This window comes from Chiloscyllium punctatum, chromosome 35 (genome assembly GCF_047496795.1).
Source record: "Chiloscyllium punctatum isolate Juve2018m chromosome 35, sChiPun1.3, whole genome shotgun sequence".
In the NCBI taxonomy this organism is placed as follows: Eukaryota; Metazoa; Chordata; class Chondrichthyes; order Orectolobiformes; family Hemiscylliidae; genus Chiloscyllium; species Chiloscyllium punctatum.
This window is the reverse complement of record NC_092773.1, coordinates 29,478,125-29,498,945: the sequence shown is the minus strand read 5'-3', so window position 1 is coordinate 29,498,945 and position 20,821 is coordinate 29,478,125.

The following is a 20,821-nucleotide window of genomic DNA, read 5'->3' as shown; positions in this document are numbered from 1 at the left end:
ACACCGTATGCCTTCTGATCTACCCTCTTAACCTGGGTGGCTACGCCCATGGGTGAACGTTCATGGGAACTGTGATCTTTCTACTCATCTACACTACCAAGCATTGTAGCATTAGCACAGTTACCTGCATTTGTGTTGCTTCATCCTTCAGCACTATCCACAACACTAACGACCACAGCGTCTTCCACAACTTTACTAACTCATGATACTATGCCCTCATTGAGGTCATTCATGAATAAAAATGAAAATCAGCTGTAAAGCAGATAATTGCCGTGTACACTAGTAGCTGAACTGCAGGATGAACATTTCCCATCAAGCACAATCTGTGTCTCTTGCAGCTAGCCAATTTCGGATTCAAACCATCCAATCACTCTCAAAGCTTCGCCTCTGCATTTTATGCAATAGCCACGGTAGCGACTTTGCCAAATGCCTTTCTGAAATCCATATTGTGGGCGGCACGATGGCACAGTGGTTAGAAACGCTGCCTCACAGCGCCAGAGACCCGGGTTCAATTCTCGCCTAAGAAGACTGACTGTGTGGAGTTTCCACGTTCTCCCCGTGTCTGCGTGGGTTTCCTCCCACAGTCCAAAGAGGTGCAGGTAAGGTCAATTGGCCATGCTAAGTTGCCCGTAGTGTAAGGGAAGGGGTAAAGGTAGGGGTAGGGGTATGGGTGGGTTGCGCTTCGGCGGGCCGGTGTGGACTTGTTGGGCCGAAGGGCCTGTTTCCACACTATAATGTAATCTAATCATATCCAACGTTTTGGTCACTTGCTCAAAGAACCCAATAAGTTTGGTGAGGCACGACCTACACTTCACAAAATCGTATTGCCTATCTCTTATCAATTTATTCATTGCTCGATGATTGTAATTAATATCTCTTACAATCCTTTCCAAGACTTTACCCTCAGCCGAAATAAGACACACTGCTCTATAATTGCCATGGTTGTCTCTGTTACCCTTCTTGAACAAGGGAACAACATTTGCAATCATCCAATCTTCTGGCACCAATTCTACAGCCAATGACGACATAAAGATCAAAGTCAAAGGTTCTGCAATATCATTCCGGCTTCCCAGGGAATTCTGGAATCAATCCCATTCGGTCCAGCGGACATACTTGTTCTCACAGTATCTAAAATTGCTAACACCTCCTTCTTAAGAACCGCGATCCCTTCTTGTCTATTAGCCTGTATCGCAGTTTTCTCCATGACAACATTTTTCCTGAGGAGACATATTAATTTAGCTCTTCGCCTATCTCCTTTGACTCCACCCACCACGTCCTACTACTATCCTTGATTGATCCGAATCTTATTCTCGCCATTCTTTAAACCGATATACCTATAGAAAACCTTACACTTTTCCTTTATCGAACCTGCCAACAACATCTCATGTCTCCTCTTGGCTCTTCTTACTTTTCTGATTCAGTATTTCCTCGCTACCAATTAACTCTCAAGCGCTGGATCTGAGCCTTCACTTCTCATTCTAAAATAAGCTTTCTCATTCCACTTGACAACATCTTCAAATCCTTTTAAAAGCACGGCTCCCTCTCTGTACAGCTTCATCCCTGATGTAATGTTCTTACGTGAGAACATATTTTTTCCTTCGGCCGGCTGGTCTTATTTAATTAGAAGCCTCACTCAATTTCATATCAAATTTACTCAGGAAGAATACAATTGGTATTTAATGCTTCCTCTCTCTCTTGGTGTAACACTAATTCTTCATCTTGTAGAGTAAAACACAGGAACAGGAGAAAACTATTCAAATCCTGGAACGTCTCTCACCTTTCAACAGTGTCATTTGCTGCCTAGCAGCACATGTCTGCACTTCGGCCTCATCTCTCCTTTAACGAGGCAAATTCTCTCATATTTCAATCTGAAAATTTATGGAGCGTCGACTGTGGTTTGTACATGTCAATTCCATAACACCTACAAGCACTTCTTTCCTGTTTGTGTGCGTGTTTGTGTGTCTGTGTTAGTGTGAGTGAGTGCGCATGTGCTGGTGTGTCTCTGTGTGTATATTGCTTGCGTGAGTGTCCATGTTCGTGTGAGTGTGTGTGACCGACAGTGTAAGTAAGAAACTGCATGTCGGTTGGATTCAGAGTGCATGCACGAATGAGTTGTGCATGAGTGTGTAAGAGTGAATTGTGTGTTTCTACGAGTGTGTGTGAGAGAGTGTGTGTTCAAGGAGAGGACGTGAGAGCGTGCGTATGTGACAGAGGGTGTGTGTGTTTGCGTGTGTGTGTTTGTGTGTAGGGGAGTTGTGGTTGGGGGTAATCTTTACCATAACGGACAGGGGCCAAACTCTCAGGTTCTGCCTGAGCAGGAAACTGCAATGGGATGTCTGAACTTCTCGTGCACACTCCGTGACTCATACAGAGGTTGACAAGAGAAAGTTCCGAAAAGTGAAGGAGCAGAGAGCAGTAGGCGCAATTTGGCCCACTGACTCTCTGCATTCCCTTAAGGAATTGCGAGATCACCTTCTCTCTCTCTCTCCCTCTCTCAGACGTATAGAGAGCGCTGAAATAGGAGGACTGCAATTGCGGCCATCTGAGTCAAATAATATGGTGAATGACCAGTCTGTGATACTCACCCCACACAGATCATAAGTGCCCGGAATCTTCACGGCTTTAGTGATCAACGTCATGTGCTCTTTGACAAAATTCATGCACTGTCAGAACCAAGATATGGACAAGAGAGAAAAGTGTTCAGCTGATTCCATGCAGATGCATTTGAATATTCGAATTGTACCAGTCTCCACCACTTCCACGACTAGTTCGCTGCACACACGCACCGCGCTTTGTATGAAAAATTTACCCCTCTCTTCTCATTTAAGTCTTTTGCCACTCAACCTTAGCATTACGCTGTCCGATTTTTAGACCATCCCACTGATAGAGATAATAACGGCGATTTGCCTCATTTTTGCGCCTTATGATTTACTACATTTCGTTATGGTACCCACTCATCCACTTAAACTGCAGGAAAAAACTTCCCAACCTCTCCAGCCTCGCGTTATAACTCATACCTTCCAGTCTCGGTAACAACCTTGTAAATCTTTCTTTGCTCCTTTACAAAATTAACATTATCCTTCCTGCATCAGAGTGAGCAGAATGATGCACATTTTACGAAAAGTGGTCTCACCAAAGAGTCATACAGCTCTAACATGACATCTTATCTCCTGTGTTCAATGCTCTGACCGATGTAGGGACGTGCACGACGTCCCTTCAAGTAAATATGTACCTGCACCCCTTGGTCTCTCTGTTCGACAGCATTCCCCAGGCACTAGCATAAACTGTGTAAGTCCACCCTGGGTTGTCTTGCCAACACCTCATGGCCTAACCTGTTTAGCGCTCACTCATTAATCAATTCCTCCATTCTCAGGGACCCTGGTGTACTTTCTCTGAAATGCCTTCAAGGGAACGATATATTTTCTTAAATAAGCACAGTTTCCTCCCGTTATGTTTTTTTTTCCCAGCACCTTTCATCTCATTCTTACTGAAACTCACCACCAAATTGGACTCATGAGGCAGCGATTTGCAGACTTCCTGCTGCAGTGTTTCCATGTCTACACCTTCTTTCCATTGCGACTGGAGCTTAAGGGAGATGTTCTCACACAGGTGACAGGACATTGTTGACCAAACTAAAATTCGGAGGAATGGGAGAGATTCGGATTAAATAGGGAATGCTTCCCTGCAGACAATGAATAAAACAATTTTCATATTTTAGTTGAGTGCAGAGTGGGGGCGATGGACATTTTTCTTAAAGAGATTCAAACTAAAAAGCAAAAAAGTAGTTCTCTCGCTGTGTATCTTTGAGAGTGCGTGTAGTTTCAAGACCCGTGGAGAAGATACAGTGAAATTGCTCTAGAACCTCAGCAACTCTAGAAGCAGCTGTGGAGTCAGAGAATGTACAGTCAATGTTTTGGGTCCACTGTACCCTCTTCAGAACACATTTCGTCCTGCACAGAGCAATCGAGTCATTTTACAGACATTTCCAATAATGCTTCCATCAAGACATGCATCAACGAGCGCTGGCCGTGACTGGTTAATCATATTAACCGCCTTGGGGCTGTTGGAAATAGAATTAGGATTGAGAAGGGCAACACTGGGCAGCAATGTCCTTCAAAAAGATTTCAGAATTCGTTTTCGCCTTTATCTCTCTCTCTCTCTCTCTCTCTCTCTTCCTCTTTTCCAAGCTCACTGTAAGGGTAAGCTCAGAGGTGGAAGAATCACAGATTTTCTTGTTGACTGTAGAGAATTGAGTTGGAGGTTCCAGAAGGATAGGACAATCCGGAATTGCGTCGAGGTGTAATACCATTCCCCTTAGTGCAACATCTGAATAATCACAATGTTTTGTGGTGATTTTCAGTATGGAACATTCAAACCTGAATGTTCAGGATTCTTTGTGCCATTTGAACTGATGTGTTTCTTGTCTCTCCTTCATAAGGACACAACTGGCCACAGATGCTGTGGCTGCTTAAGACTCAACAGATTCTGGACTGGAAAATGCTTCCAGAGAGACTGCTCAGGTCATAATGAGACTTCACTTTGCTGAAGTGCTGTTGATAAAACCGCGCCACAAGGGGATATATTGTCTCTCCCACAAGTGGAATCAGGATAGCTATTAGGCACAGTTATCATAACCCCTTATGTCGAAAGAAATACAAGAGTGCTTGTCAATATTGACTGCATTGTCGACAGTTTTGACAAGGTTTCAGATCAATGACATATGTGTCAGTTATGAACTGTTAACTCGCCTTTCTGTCTCTGCGGATGTTACGAGACCAGCTGATTTTATAAAGCAGTTTTGGTTGTTTTTTATTTCCCAACAGTGTAAAGGGAGCCCATTTGGTCCGTCACGTCTGCCGCAGGGCATCCCGCACTTTCCCTGTCGTTGACGACTTTCAGAATCCACAGTATAATCCCCTCGTGGGCAATGCAGGGCTCGGTTGTGAAGAGGATCCCACGCCCTGTCCCATTCTGACACGGCCTCTGATCTCTCACTTCCTCAGAATAACAGCAATTTTGTCGAAAGCCCCGCTTAAATCGATGAGTTGCAATTAAAGCTTAATCGATTTCCCTCTTTCCACGCAACCAAGGAAGCTTTACCGGGTTATGAGCTCTCTCCGAATTTCGCATTATGTGAATGCAAACATCTAACCATCTTATAGAACCGCTAAATTAATGCAACTTTCCCATCGCTGTCACTGAGAGGGAACATTTCAGATTGCACTTTGAGCAGCAAAAGAGCGGTGAATTCCCAACAGCATCAGAGCAGTGGGAAGCGACAACCGCTGTTTGTAACGGCGTTTCCGAGACACCTACTCAGCGTTCATTTTCTCTGTCAACGTACAAAAGAGGAACATTTTACAAAGAAGTCCACATCTTACCCGGAGATAAGCAGAAAAGGAGCAGGAGCACAAAGAGAGACATCGCTGTTTTCTGACGATCGAAACCACATGAACCCCTGTTTTTATACAACAGGCAATAGCCCTGAATAAAGAGTTCACTGTCCAATGACAGAATAGCGAGCATAGCAAAACAGGTGAGGCGCCCAACGGGAGCGCTGCTTTGTGTCCAAGACAACCGTCCCTGACACCGACAGATTCATCTCCGTTTGTCCGGGTTGAAAATTGCACCACATTTTCTCACTACCTAGAAATTAAGATCATACATTCTCGAATAAAGAGAGAGAGAAGCAGAGTTCCCGTTTGGATATGGTGTGCATTTCCTTCAAGGGGCATACCCTGTACCAAAAAAAGACCAGCCAATGATCCCATCCAGGAAGTCGGTTGCGGATCTGAAGACGGGGAGGTGACTGACACAGAGAACTGGCTGTTCCTACTATCAGTGACTGGCAATGACATGGATTTGGGAGTTGGCACATTGAAGGAACCACCATGCACCATCTTCATTTCGCATACGGAAAAACATTCGATCAGATGGAGAGCAAACCTTATTCAACTGTGAAGGAGAAATCCGAGGCACACTTTGTTAAAGCTCTCCCATTTTTATTCCGACCTTTCCCAGCCATATCACAACTCTAATCTCACAACTAAGTGCTATACATTTCTCCATACATTTCCGAACTCTAAACTCATAAGGGAGGAATCTCTGACTCGGGACAGCCAAAATTTATGCTGTACATTCAAAATCATCTGTGAATCTGATTTGCAAACTTCCCCCTCTATGTTTACTTATTTGCAGCAAGTGCCACTGACGAAAGTGAAATCTTTTCCAGTTGCAAACAAAGAAAACGTTCTGAAGAAAAATGGAGATGTTAACATGTTGATGATTCACTTGTGACTTCGTTTTATTCCGTTGCTGCCGGGTTAACCATAACGTCGACTGAGGCAATTTCTGAAAGCGAAAATTGAACTGTAATGATGTTGCAATTTTGTCAGAGGATCTCAAAATATTTTCCTGACAGGCGCTTAGTGATGCACATTGCCTGCTGTAAGTCACAGATATCTAACACAAAAGGCCAAGCTGACTGCAATTTCTTAGCTCAGAGAAACGATGGAGGATAAACTCAGGAATGAGGCAATGAGCTATGTTAAGTTTTGGACAATGAGAAGAGCAGCACATGCGTTACCAACAACAGATCCGGAAGGAAGGTTAATGTGTTTCGTTCGCTTTCTGTTCAACCAGGGGAATTATGAGTCTGTGAATTTCAGTGCCACAGAAAGCGTTTGGATTTGAAACTTTACGCATTATCGTGTACAAACAACACATAGATATCGAGGATAATAGACAGAGAAGGTGTAAGTGCTTAATTATGGGCGTGGAACATCATGAATGGAGAAGATTGAGAGGCTGAACATCCGGAGTTTGTTTTGCATCAACACAATGCATTGCATTTTGGTAAAACAACCGAGGGGAGGGCTTATAAAAACATACATAGAGCTTTGGGTAGTGTCGTAAGATGGAGAAATAGGGTACGCGTGGATATTTTTAGCTGAAGAAATGCATGGCGTCCTGGCCATCGTCCATTAGTGGGTATTCCAAAGCGAGTTGAGAGTTTACCAAAGCAATTTACCAGGAGTTTGCGAGACATGGCGTGTTTGAGTAGCAAAGAGAGAATGGGAGCTTTTTCACTGGAGACTCGGAGGTTGTGGGGTGACCTTGAACAACTCTTTAAATCATGAGGGGCACAGCGAAGATAAATGGCAGGTTACTTTTCCAAATGGTGGGTGAGTTGAATACGAAGAGTGTTGTTTAAAGTGAGTGGAGCAGATTTACAAAAACATGAGGGGTATTCAAATAACCAGCATGTGGTTCGTGGGAGAAATTAATTTCCAAAGGAAGTCTTAGATATGGTTACAGTTACAGCGTTCAGAAGACATGTGGATCGATACGTGAACAAGTAAAGTTTCAAAAGACTCTGAACAGGATTGGTCAGGTGGGAATGGTTTAGTTTGGGATTAAGGTTGGAATGGACTGGTTGGACTCAAGGTTTTGTTTCTGTTTTGCATGACTCGATGCCTTGCACAGATTTCCAGAGGCCTTTGAAAGAGCAGCCATAAGGGGAGCCTTGTTCAGTGTGGCCGTTTCTACCCTGAGGTGTTGCTTTGTTGCATTTGACTGTCACTGAAATTTTGTGAAAGAGAAACCGGCAATCGCAGCTCTTCAGAATGGTTACTGATACTGTTCGGGGATGACTTACCAAAGGTAACCTAGGCGTTTCAGAACTCTGGCACAGAGTCTGACCATGTTGCTCAGTACGGAAGGGGTGGGGTGGAGGGGAAGAAGACCATCACTTATAAACGACTCCATAGCTGGGAGACAGATAGCTGTTTCTGTGGAAAGGAGAGAGACTTAAAGTGGACATGCTGTCTCCAAGGTGCCATGGTTCAGGTTGACTCCGATCGTGTTTTTGGAATTCTTACTCGGGAGGGTGACGATCTCAAGACTTGTTCCACACAGGCATCAACGAAAATGAACAACTAGATTATGGCGTGTGAACTTACAACATGAAGTCGGACCTGGGATTTCGATGTTATGACCATTTCGGAGATGTGGATAGAGCAGGGTCAGGAATGAACGTTGCAGGTTCCAGCGTCAGAATAGGGATGTGATGAAAGAGAGAGAAGTGTAGCATTATTTGTCAAGCACAATATTACGGTAACAGAACGGACATTTGATGAACACTCGACTTCTGAGATTTGTGGGCTGAGGACTGAAACAGAAAAGAAGAGATTGGGATTATTCTATGAGCCACTGAAAAGTTCCAGTGACTTACTGGAAAAGATTACAAAGGTGATTCTGGATAGCAGCGAAAGTAACATGTTACTTGTTATTGGGGACTTGAAATTTCCAAATATTGACTAGAAACTGTGTAATTCGAGCACTTTAGGTCGTTCAGTTTTTGTCTAATGCATGCATGAGGGATTCCTGACACACCATCTGGACAGGCCAACAAGAGGTGAGGCTAAATTGGATTTGGTATTAGGTAATTAACCAGGTATTAGTTGTGGAGATAGATGAGCACTTTGGTGATAATGATTGGAATTCGGTTCCGTTTATTTTAGCAATAGAAAAGGAATATTATGTGCTGCAGGGTAAGAGTTATAGCTCAGGGAAAGGCAATTAGGATGGGAATGGCAAGATTTAGGATGCATAGGATGGGGAAAGAAGCTGCAGGGGATGGGCACAAATGAAATGCGGAGCTTGATTAAGGATGAGCAAATTCGTATCCTTGATAGGTCTGCACTTTTCAGGCAGGGAGGAAGTGGTCAAGCAAGTGATTCGTGGTTAACTGAACAAGTTGAATCACTTGTCCTGACAGGGATGGAGGCTTGTGTGAAGATGTGACGTTAAGGCTCAGTTACTGCACTGAGAGTTTCAACTTAGCTAGAATGGAACTGAAGGTAGAGCGAAGAAGAGCCGGAAGAGGACATGAGAAGTGTTTGCCAGGTAACATTAAGGAGAACCTAAATCTTTCTACACCTATTTCAGAAATAAAAGAAATACTGTGTAAGCTTAGGGTCAGTGAAGGACAGCAGTCAAAGTTTTGCATTGAGTGTGAGGAGACAGGAGTGGCGCCAAATTAATATTTTCCGTCAGTATTCACACTGGAAAAAGACAATGTTGTCGAGGAGAATACTGCAATACAGGCTATTGAGGTTCATAAGGCTGGCCAGGTGAGCTGAAATCTTTGGGTGCTCCTCCTGTACTATGGGATTAAAAGCAGAAATAATACCATGCCTTTGGACCCACCAATGAAACAGGTGATGTCTCCAGTCCCAGCTCTTCAGAGCACATGTTTAACGGGAGCCGGGGCTGGGAATACAGTTCGCTACGGGTGAGGCAGACTGGATCAGGGATAATACAAATGGGTGGCGGGGATGAGGCTATGAGGACGCACAGAAGGCTAGCAATTCCTGGGAAGCAAGGGAGATGTTTGTCGTCGTGACAGAGAGAGGGGACTTAGCAGGAACACTATCCCACTATGGATATTCCCCAGCGAAAAAGAGAAATGATTTTTATTTTTATTGATGACGAGTGGGCCTTCGGGATGGAGGCGGTACTAACAGACAATTGCTTGAAACCCGTTGACTCCACTGCAGAGGGAAATGGGAAAATGTGTGGGAAATACAGTCGTGAACCAATTGTAAGGGGAGAGAAAGGGTTTCAAATCTTTCCTCTAAAGTGCAAGAGGATGTGCGATTTGCTCGGTGTTCGGTAAAAGGATCTCTCAGAGAGTCTATTCAATGGTCGTCGGGCACATTGGCACCAACAACATGTGTGCAAAACAAGGGTGAGGACCAAGAGGCAGGAAGCGGCGTGTTGGGAAGCAATTGCAACAGTGTGATCTCAAATGCAGTGATCTTAGGATGATGCGAAGTGCCACGTGCCCATCAGTGTAGAAACAGAAAGGTATAACGGACAAAGATATGGCCAAGGAGATGGCGCGAGAGGGAGAAAGATGGAGTGGACGAGGTTCTGATTCTGGGCACCATTTCATGCAGAGTAGGAATTAATCCACACTGGAGCTTCACAACTGGGCAGGCACTGAGATCATTGGGGTCGAGGGGTGGTGTGTTGGTCATTAAACCAGGTGTATACATGGACTGTCTCACGAGAATGGCAGTGTGCGCAGTGTTAGCAAACCTGGTACGAATGGCCGCGAGAAAACAAAAGGACAGTATTTCAGAGGAAACTGGACATTTCGCTCTATAAGTTGCTGGAAGCAGCTCTGAAGAGTTCCAATTTATAATCCCCTGGTTTTAATGCGGACTCTGATTAACGATGCCAACTTATAATGTGAGTTTCGCAGTTCACTGCTGTTTATTCAGTGTCAGTCCAACGATCTGGAGACATCGAGGACATTACCTTTGGTTTCAGTCTAGCTGGAGCTGAAACGACGGGAATCGTTACCTGCAAGTCTGTTTCTGAATTAGGCTGCTTGCAGTGCAGACGGCGTTGTCTGCCGTGGTTTGGATCTGCCTGTGGACATAAGCAATGCAACAGCGGTCAACGTACATGGCCTAGTCAGGCACTGCGGGATTAAAACTCTCTCACTCAGCCTTAAGTCATTCGCATGAGGAACAGCAAATTGAGAAAATTGTCGAACAGAATTGCTAACAGCTGTTTCGATTATCCCTGTCCATTTGCAATGTCGTCTGTTTGCAAAACTTGATTCAGCGAGTGAATTGCGTTTCTAACCAGCAATGAGATCCAGAGGACACGGTGAAAATATTCATGGGACATGCTACTGCGAGAATTCCCATTGACAACGATAACATCAAATTCGTTCAAATCTCCCCCACCCCCACAGCCCCCATTCTGTTGGAAAAGCTAACATTTTGTTTCCCATGTGGAATGGATAAACATGTTTTGTCCTGAAAAGTGTTAGTGTCTTGACAATGTATCTCCGAAAGTCATTGAGAGCAGATATTGGAAAGGCAAGAGTTAAAATGACAGTGTCGTCCAAACTCAGGGTAACTTTGGAACTAGCAAAACTGCATCAGAAACAAGAACCTATTTTAAGACATGCTTGGTCAATTTTTAAACTTTTGGATCTAATGTGTTCAGTTTTCCAAATATTGGCTGGATGCTTGAAACGTTGACTGCAATCACTGACGATTATTGCGAGCCAATGTTTCAGTCACACTTTTTTTTTCTTTTCTGTGCATTGAAAATACTCCAAAGAGGCTCCAAAGACTGTACATGCAACGTTAACTCGGGTTACTCTCTCGAGAGGCTGTTTTTTCCCAATGTTTGTTTGGTCTTTTTCTCCCAAAAACGCAGATTCTTCTTTTTAACCTGCTATCTTCAGTCAGGAAGGAGAAAGAAAAACTCAGTAAAAAAGAAAAACTCTGTAGCTGCAGAAAGAGTACGCACGGTGTTTTGTCAGCAAAAGGGGCAGATCTGTGCCTCTGAGCTTCAATCTCTTTCCAAATCCCACCCCAACTTAAAGTGACGGGCAAACTAAAAACCTGTTTACCGGTGAGCCTGAGTCCACCCAGATATGCTGCTTTTGTTTAATTCAACAAAAGGCAACAATTCAAGGATCTCAATGCTGTTTAACCACTGTTTCTGAAGCAGACATTGCAACAACATTCTGTCAAAATAAGTTTCCCAAGAGAACCAGTACATAGTTGTCAGATTAGATTCCCAACATCATGGAAAAAGGACCTTCGGTCCAACAAGTCCACAGCGACCGTCCAAAATGTAACCCACCCACCAGGACTCATTCCCATAGGCAATAATTACACCTGACTAACGCACCTAACACGATGGGCAATTTAGCATGGCCAAATCACTTGACCGCCACATCCTTCATTGTTGAGGAATCACTCCTTAATGAATTCCACGATGTGCGTTTTGGTCGGAAGTGTTGACATCAATTTGTGATTTTATATCTTGAGCAGTTATAACATGTTTTTGAAAACGGTGTCATAGCAGCTGATGTAATGTTTTTGCTTCAGTGAGTTCAACGAATATCAATGATGAGATGAGGAGCCATGTAAGTGAATATGTATTTCAATTGTATTCCAGGGCCCACTTTAATGGGTCAGTTCAGAGTATCTTGTTGGACTATCAATTCCAAATTAATTAAAACAACTTCTTGTCTAAGAAATGGAACATTCAATAGTTGGTGAGTTACAGCGTAGTCACGAGCCAAGTCGAGCAGCTGTTCAGATCCCCGGTTATCTCCTTTGTAAATTGCTGATGTTGAAAGTCGCTGTGAGCTCTGTATGTTCTTGATAGCAGTTCAAATTGATTTATTTCACAACTTGTTGTGCTTAAAAATTGAGCAAAGTGAGTTACTCTGTGAACAGTGTTGCAGTGCTTTAGATTGCGTTGTACCTGCAATGAGTTTGCTTTGTTAATTTCTAGCATTCAGTCCTAGTTAAACAAAACGGGCATGTATATTTCAAAAATGAGCTGTTTTTTGTACTCTCGAGGGTAGTTGTGAGTCTTCAGAATTCTGGGCAGCAAAGGTTAATAAATGATTTTTTAAAAATCCTTGATGACCAATGAAGTGAAAGAAAAGCAGGGATATTCAATAATATCCAGGAATATCGATATGAGGATAAAGGTGTGTGAGTTTTGAAATGATCGATTGGCAATGCAAGTTTAAAGGGATAAATGCGCGGCTTTTGTATTTTTGATTGTATCTTCAAAGGGTTAACGAATTGTGTTTTGCCTTGAGTGTTTTTGTTGAGAAGAAGGCTTCTGCCCAAGAGATGGGAGTGGACAGTCATCAATTCTTACCAGGTTTTACTTGTGAGCCTGGCGATCAGAATCAGTATAACCAAATACCTTTCATGTGGAGGCAGGCCGTGCGATCCACGGAATCCAAACCAATCTTCCAAAGAATGTCCAATCCACCTACCCAATACTTGTATCCCGCATTACACGTGGCTAACACATCGACACTGCACATCCCTGGATATTATTGGCTATTCACCACGTATAACTCACGTTCTGTGCACATCTTTGTACTGTGAGATGAAATCGGAGCTCTCAGAGAAAATCCATGCAGAAACATCTTGTGGTCACATGAGGATGAAATTGAACCGACGTGTCTTGCAGAGTGAAGCACCTGTGTTAACCATTGAGTCACTGTACCAAGAAAAATCGGTTGATATAACTCTTTTCAGGAGGAAAACTGTGTTTTCCAGTCCCTATAATAAAAGAGGAAGCTGGAAATCGTCTCACCCTACTCCGAGGCTTACGTTTATTCGGATTTAACAATATTGACTATCAGTCTGATGTTGTATAATATTGCGCATAACTGAGCCTAAAACAGATGGGCGTAAGATTTTAAATAAGGGGAAACAAAGATCAGAGATTATTGTAATTTAGAAAGAGAATAACATCGAGCACATGCAGGCACAGAAACTGATCAGGAAGAAGTCAGGAGAGGTATGAATGTGGGTAGAGATAGCATGATCGGTAACAGGTTAGGAGAGATCAAAGGATGAAGAGATTACACAGACAGAGTGAAGAAAGACACAGGAAAAAGCAACTGTGGGTTTGAAAGGAGACTGTGTTTTACAGAGTTGGGATGGCGACGCAAAATGGCAATTGGGACTGTCTGAGAGAGAGTGACAACGAGGGGTGGAGAACAAATTAGAGGGATAGAAAGGGATGAAAATCTATTGAGATGGATGGGAGAAGCTGTGAAACTAACAGACCATGCACAATAATTCACGGGAGAAGCTGATTTTTGTTTCTTGACTGAATTCTGTCTTATTGAGCGATATTGCAAGTTGGGCACACTTGAAGCAACGATGTTACTTTCAGTATAACAGTTTCTAACATAAACCTGTTGTCTTTCCGAAATTCTAAACCGCAATTGTGTCCAATGTTGGATCAATATCTTCATAACCCAGTGTTTTGAAACTGAGCATAAAAAGGCCTTTCTCACAGAAATCGAAAAGCACAAGTCTGATGGGCTGGAATGGAAGATAATTATATAAAAACCGGCCGTGTAGAATTATTAAACTTGGTTTGCACCCTTCGCTAACCTGTCACTAACATCAAAGACCATAGAGATTAATAATTGATATGGCTCTTGAAACATTTACTGTTAGTTTAGTTCAAGAAGCACGGCTGCAGTGTAATCCTTCACAGATTGCTGACAGTGTGGAAACAGGCCATTGAGCCGAAATGACCACAACGACCCTCCGAAGAGTAACCAGTTCCCTGCTCTAATGCTGTAGGTTTACTCCTGACGTTTGAACCTAACGCACATAACGTTCAACCCTAACCCTATCATATCCAGTTCACCTTCCCTGCATATCTTTGGATTAAAGACGAAACCGGAGATCCCGGAGGAAACTCACACACTCAAACAAGGGGAGAATTCTAAATTTTCTCGTTTTTAAAAATGGAATCCCTACAGTGTGGAAATAGGCCACTCGGCCCCACAAGTCGACACTTGACCCTTCGAAGAGTATAAACAATGACTGCAGATGCTGGAAACCAGATTCTGGATTCGTGGTTCTGGAAGAGCACAGTACTTCAGGCAGCATCCAGGTAGCTTCGAAATCGACGTTTCCGGCAAAAGCCCTTCATCAGGAATAAATGCAGTGAGCCTGAAGCGTGGAGAGATAAGCTAGAGAGGGAGGGGGTGGAGAGAAATTAGAATAGAGTACAATGGGTGAGTGGGGGAGGGGATGTAGGTGATAGGTTCAGGCTCACTGCCTTTATTCCTGATGAAGGGCTTTTGCCCGAAACGTCGATTTCGAAGCTACTTGGATGCTGCCTGAACTGCTGTGCTCTTCCAGCACCACTAATCCAGAATCTGGTTTCCAGCATCTGCATTCATTGTTTTTACCTCGTTGATTTTAACCCTACTGCGAATCCTCTTGCAAGGATGCCTGCCTTGAAGAAGTTTTCCTCCTCTCTTTACAAGCATCTCAGGGAGTCCCTCTCCCACTGCAACTCCCAGGTCATTTCCTCTGCCCTAAAGCTCTTCAACCATGTGGTAAAACAAAATCGCTACCACAGCCACATTCGCTTCCTCAGTGCCTGCCTCCGTAACCAACTCATCCCATACGGACTCCAGACCACCTTTAAACCAGCAGAGTTTTGGGCCGAACAGGACAAACAGTACAGACTACAGATTCAAAAACACCAGCAACAGTTCTCCTTCAAGATCCTCCGGTCAACACTTGCAGCAATGTGCCAGCACCTAACCTCTCTACAGTCAGCCCTGCCTCAGCTGAGGGCTACATTCTCTCAGAATTGCAAAGGACCCACTCTGTACTCCATCCTCAGGAGAATTCATACTCTCAACAAACAGTATTTCAATTCCATCTCAAACATCAAAAACTGTAAGTACAACAAACATTTATCCACCCACCTCCATAACCAGCGCTCGTCAAACATTCCAGAAGATTTCCCCGGCCTCGAAATCTGTTCCACCATTCGCCATGCGGCTGATGCAGCTGCCACCCCCACGCTGATTGATGATGTCACTTCCGTCCCCATCATGACCACTTCCACAGCCATTTCCACCCATCACAATTCCTCATGCAACACATCTGACATCACTTCTGCCCTTCACATCATCGCTGATGCCACATGCTCAGTAACTTCCGCTACCCCTACTGCCGTGTTCACCACCACTTTCGCCCCCAACAGCGCCACTCACCTGCATTCTGCTGACATGCCCCCCACAGACCCCACTGTCACTATCCCCACCCCCCAGAATTCCGAGGGGAACACTACCCCTGCTCATGACTACACCCCCATTCCCCCCAACATCACACCCACTCCAGTTACAGGTTCTGCCCCAACTCCCAGCTCTACACCCACACCACATCCTAGCTCCCAGCCCTGCCGAGTTTTCACCATCCCCCCAGGCCTCCCCCTCACTGAGGACGAACGATCAGTCCTCAGCAAAGGACTCACCTTCATCCCCCTCCGTCCACGCATCAATGAATTTAATACATGCCGTGACGTCAAACAATTGTTCCATCGCCTCCGCCTCCGAGCTTACTTTCACAATCAGGTCTCCCGCCCACCTTATGAGGACCCCTTCTCCCACCTCCAACACACTGCATCCACCTGGACACCCCGCGCTGGCCTATTACCTGCCCTCGACCTTTTCATTTCCAACTGCCGCCGGGACATTAACCATCTCAACCTGTCTAGCTCCTTCCCCCGCTCCAACCTCTCACCCTCACAACGGGCAGCTCTCCAATCCCTCTGCTCCAATCCCAACTTTACCATCAAGCCAGCGGATAAAGAGGGCGCAGTGGTAGTCTGGCGCACAGACCTCAACACCACTGAAGCCAAACGTCAACTCGAGGACACCTCTTCCTACTGCCCCCTCGACCATGACCCCACCCCCATTTCCAAACCTTCATCTCCCAGACCATAGAGAACCTCATCACCTCAGGAGATCTCCCACCCACAGCTTACAACCTCATGGTCCGGGAACCCCGCACTGCCCGGTTCTACCTCCTTCCCAAGATCCACAAGCCTGACCACCCTGGCTGACACATTGTTTCAGCATGCTCCTGCCCCATTGAACTCATCTCTACCTACCTCGACACTGTCCTATCCCCCCGTTGTCAAGAAAATCCCCACATACGTTCGTGACACCACCCACCCTCTCCACCTCCTCCAAGGCTTCCGTTTCCCTGGCCCCCAACGCCTCATCTTCACCATGGATATCCAATCCCTCTACACCTCCCTCCGCCATGACCAGGGCCTCCAAGCCCTCCGTTCTTTCCTCTCCAGACGTCCCCAACAGTACCTTTCCACCGACACTCTCATTCATTTGGCCGAACTGGTCCTCACCCTTAACAATTTCTCCTTTGAATTCTCCCACTTCCTCCTGACCAAAAGGGTAGCCATGGGCACACGTATGGGCCCCAGCTATGCCTGTCTCTTTGTTGGCTACGTAGATCAGTTGATCTTCTGTAATTACACGGCACCACTCCCCACCTTTTCCTCCGCTACATTGATGACTGCATTGGCGTCACCTCGTGCTCCCGCGAGGAGGTTGAGCAATTCATCAATTTCACGAACACATTCCACCCAGACCTTAATTTTACCTGAAATTTACCTGGACCATCTCTGAAAGCTCCCTCCCCTTCCTGGACCTCTCCATCTCCATTAATGACGACCGACTTGACACTGACATTTTTCAAACACCCACCGACTCCCGCAGCCTCCTGGATTACACCTCATCCCACCCTACCTCTTGCAAAATTTCCATCCCGTGTTCCCAATTCCTCCGCCTCCGCCGGATCTGCTCTCAGGAGGACCAGTTCCACCACTGAACACACCAGATGGCCTCCGACTTTAGAGACCGCAATTTCCCTTCCCACGTGGATAAGGATGCCCTCCAACGCATCTCGTCTACAACCCGCACCACCGCCGTCAGACCCCACCCCTTCAACCGTAACAAGGACAGAACGCCCCTGGTGCTCACCTTCCACCCTACCAACCTTCGCATAAACCAAATCATTCCCCGACATTTCTGTCACCTTCAAACAGACCCCACCACCAGGGATATAGTTCCCTCCCCACCCCTTTCTGCCTTCCGCAAAGACCGTTCCCTCCGTGACTACCTGGTCAGGTCCACGCACCTTACAACCCACCCTCCAATCCTGGCACTTTCCCCTGCCACCGCAGGAACTGTAAAACCTGCGCCCACACCTCATCCCTCACCTCTAGCCAAAGCCCTAAAGGAGCCATCCACATCCATCAAAGTTTTACTTGCACATTCATTAATATCATTCATTGTATCCATTGCTCTCGATGCGGTCCCCTGTACCTTGGGGAGACTGGGCGCATCCTAGCAGAGCGCTTTAGGGAACATCTCCGGGACACGCCCACCAATCAACCACACCGCTCCGTGGCCCAACATTTCAACTCCACCTCCCACTCTGCCAAGGACATGGAGGTCCTGTGTCTCCTTCACCGCCGCTCCCTCATCACCAGATGCCTGGAGGAAGAACGCCTCATCTTCCACCTCGGAACACTTCAACCCCATGGCATCAATGTGGACTTCAACAGTTTCCCCATTACCCCTTCCCCCACCTCACCCTCGTTCTAAACTTCCAGCTCAGCACTGTCCCCATGACTTGTCCGGACTTGTCTGACCTGCCTATCTCCTTTTCCACCTATCCACTCCACCCTCTCCTCCCTGACCTATCACCTTCATCCCCTCCCCACTCACCCATTGTACTCTGTGCTACTTTCTCCCCACCCCCACCCTCCTCTAGCTTAACTCTCCACGCTTCAGGCTCACTTCGTTAATTCCTGATGAAGGGCCTTTGCCCGAAACGTCGATTTCGAAGCTAGTTGGATGCTGACTGAACTGCTGTGCTCTTCCAGCACCACTAATCCAGAACCTTCAAAGAGTATCCCATTCAGATCCATTCCCTGACCCGATTACTCTGCATTTCTCCTGACGATTGCACCGAAGTTACAAATCCCTGAACACTATGGATAATTTCGCTTGGTCAATTCACCTGACGTGCAAGTCTACTGAATGTTGGAGGAAAATTACTCACACATGGGAAGAACGTGCAAACTCCACAGAGGCTGTCGTCCGACTCTGCAACTGAACGTGGTTCTCTCGCGCTGTGAGGAAGCAGTGCTAACATCCCTGGGGGGGTGGGGGGTGGAGGTGAGTGAGTGGTCGTGTTCCAATAGTTTTACATGCCTTAAGTCGTATGGGAAGGTACCTTTGGGTTCGGGCGCATTTACGGGGCAATGTCACCAAATATATGGGGACTGGAATGAGACTTGATGTACTCATGAGGGGTGGGGAGAGCAAGGTATTCTTGGTATTGTGATTCAATTGGAGTTGTTCGAAGGGTTTAAGGATTATTGGTTGATTGTAGAGACTGGTCAGCCGTTCTATGAGCGGAAGGGTGAACTTATCTTAATGTGTGTAAAGGGGTTTTGAGAGCAGTGCAGCCGGGAATGGAGGAGGTGCGCTCGAGGGCTCTCTGAATGACAATGCAGAGAAACACTTTGATCAAAATGGGTGGACATCTATGATGCTTGATAGTGGAATGTCTCCTCATCCAAGCAGATGCAGTATCGGCTGAAGTATTGCGTGAATGCAGTGGACTGCTTGCCGGTTATTGGCAGGGAAAGGGTGTCGTTCCTCTAGCGATGAGAGACTGTTGGTTTTCTAGCACTCATCCGCCTGGAGATTGCACCCGAAATAGAAATGGAGATGTCAAGACAGGGGAGGTTGATGTCGGGGATGTACCAAGTGTGACTGCTGCAATGTGCCTCATTGTTAACTGCCCAGGAGCAGTTGTGGTGTGTGATAAAATACTGACATAGTATAATATTCAATGCATGAACTATTAATAGAACACTTCCATTCTTGCTTCAATTATTCCAAACTACCTTATTCTGTCAAGCTGTCATCACTTGAGTTTCATAACCGTTGCTCTCTTGAGAAAGCCAACGTTATTTTCAAAGTTAGAAATCACACAACACCAAACTATAGTTCAACAGGTCCATTCTAATTATTAGATGACCTTTTCATATGAATGAATAATTATCCTTATCATGATTAGAATATCTTCTGCATTTGTCTTTATAGAGAATATTGAAAAAATATAATTTCATTCTCGCCTTCAATTTTTTAATATTAACATATTAAAAGTTTTATGAAGTACTTTCTATAGTGATGAAATTCACTGTAATGGATTGAAGAATATTTGTATTTAAGACTCTGTTTATGTCTCTGTCATTTTATGTTGTGATGACTGTTATGTCTCTTGGCTCCTGTTACTGCATGTCTGAGGTCTTGTCTTTACTGTCTGAGCTTGTGATCTTACACTGTCTTTCTTCCTAAATCCTAAATCCGTGGCTCACAATTATGGGAAGAAGAAATGGAGAAGTCTGGGGTAAGTGGTGTTTTGTCGGCACCAAGGCCATTTTTTGCCATTTTTCATTTTCTATCTATTATGCTTTGACATTTTTTTCAGATTAACCCTTTTGTGCTCTGGCATCATGTTGGATGATCTTTATCTTCTCACATAAATGTGTTCTAACATTGCTTAGGCTACTAAGAGACTTTAGAAATGCGAGCCCGAATCCCTTAAAATTACATAATGATGGTTTAAAATTAAGTGTTATCTTTTTAATAGAGGGAAAGTATAACTGTTTGAGATAAATATTTTTAATATAAAAATAAGGATTAATGTGGAAGTCATGATTCTATTGACACTTATGTATTGTACAATAGCTCCAGTGTCAAGGAAGAATTTTTGAAATCTCAGCATTTAGTAACTTTTGGGTAAAGCTTTGAATAGGCCTTTTTGATCTCATGTAGAAGGAAGTGTTCTTTGAGTGCTCTAGTTTCATCCCACAGTCAAAAAAAATGTGCAGGTTGGGTGAATTGGCCATGCAAAATTGCCCGTAGTGTTAGGTGAAGGGGTAAATGTAGGGTAATGGGTCCGGATGGGTTGCTCTTCGGAGGGTCGGATTTGGACTTGTTGGGCCGAAGGGCCTGTTTCCACATTGTAAGTAATCTAATCTAATCTAATCTAACCTAACAGGTCTACTTGGAAACACGAGCTTTCGGAGCGCTGCTTGTTCATCAGGTAGTTGTGGAGTTTGAAACTTCTTAGAAAATATTAATTCAATTCCCACATTTCTCATGCATTCTGCCTGAGCAGAGCACAGTTTCTCATTCTGCCTAACATGTCGAAAGGAATCTTTTGCCGTCACACTTCAGCAGTTTTTAAACTGGTGCCAGATCCGAACTTGTACCATTGGATACTCTAATTGACAAAACAATTTGCCAGTTGCATACTTCACTGCACTTTACTTCAGACATTCAAGTTGATCCCATGCATTCTTTTATTAAATTACTGGATTGAGC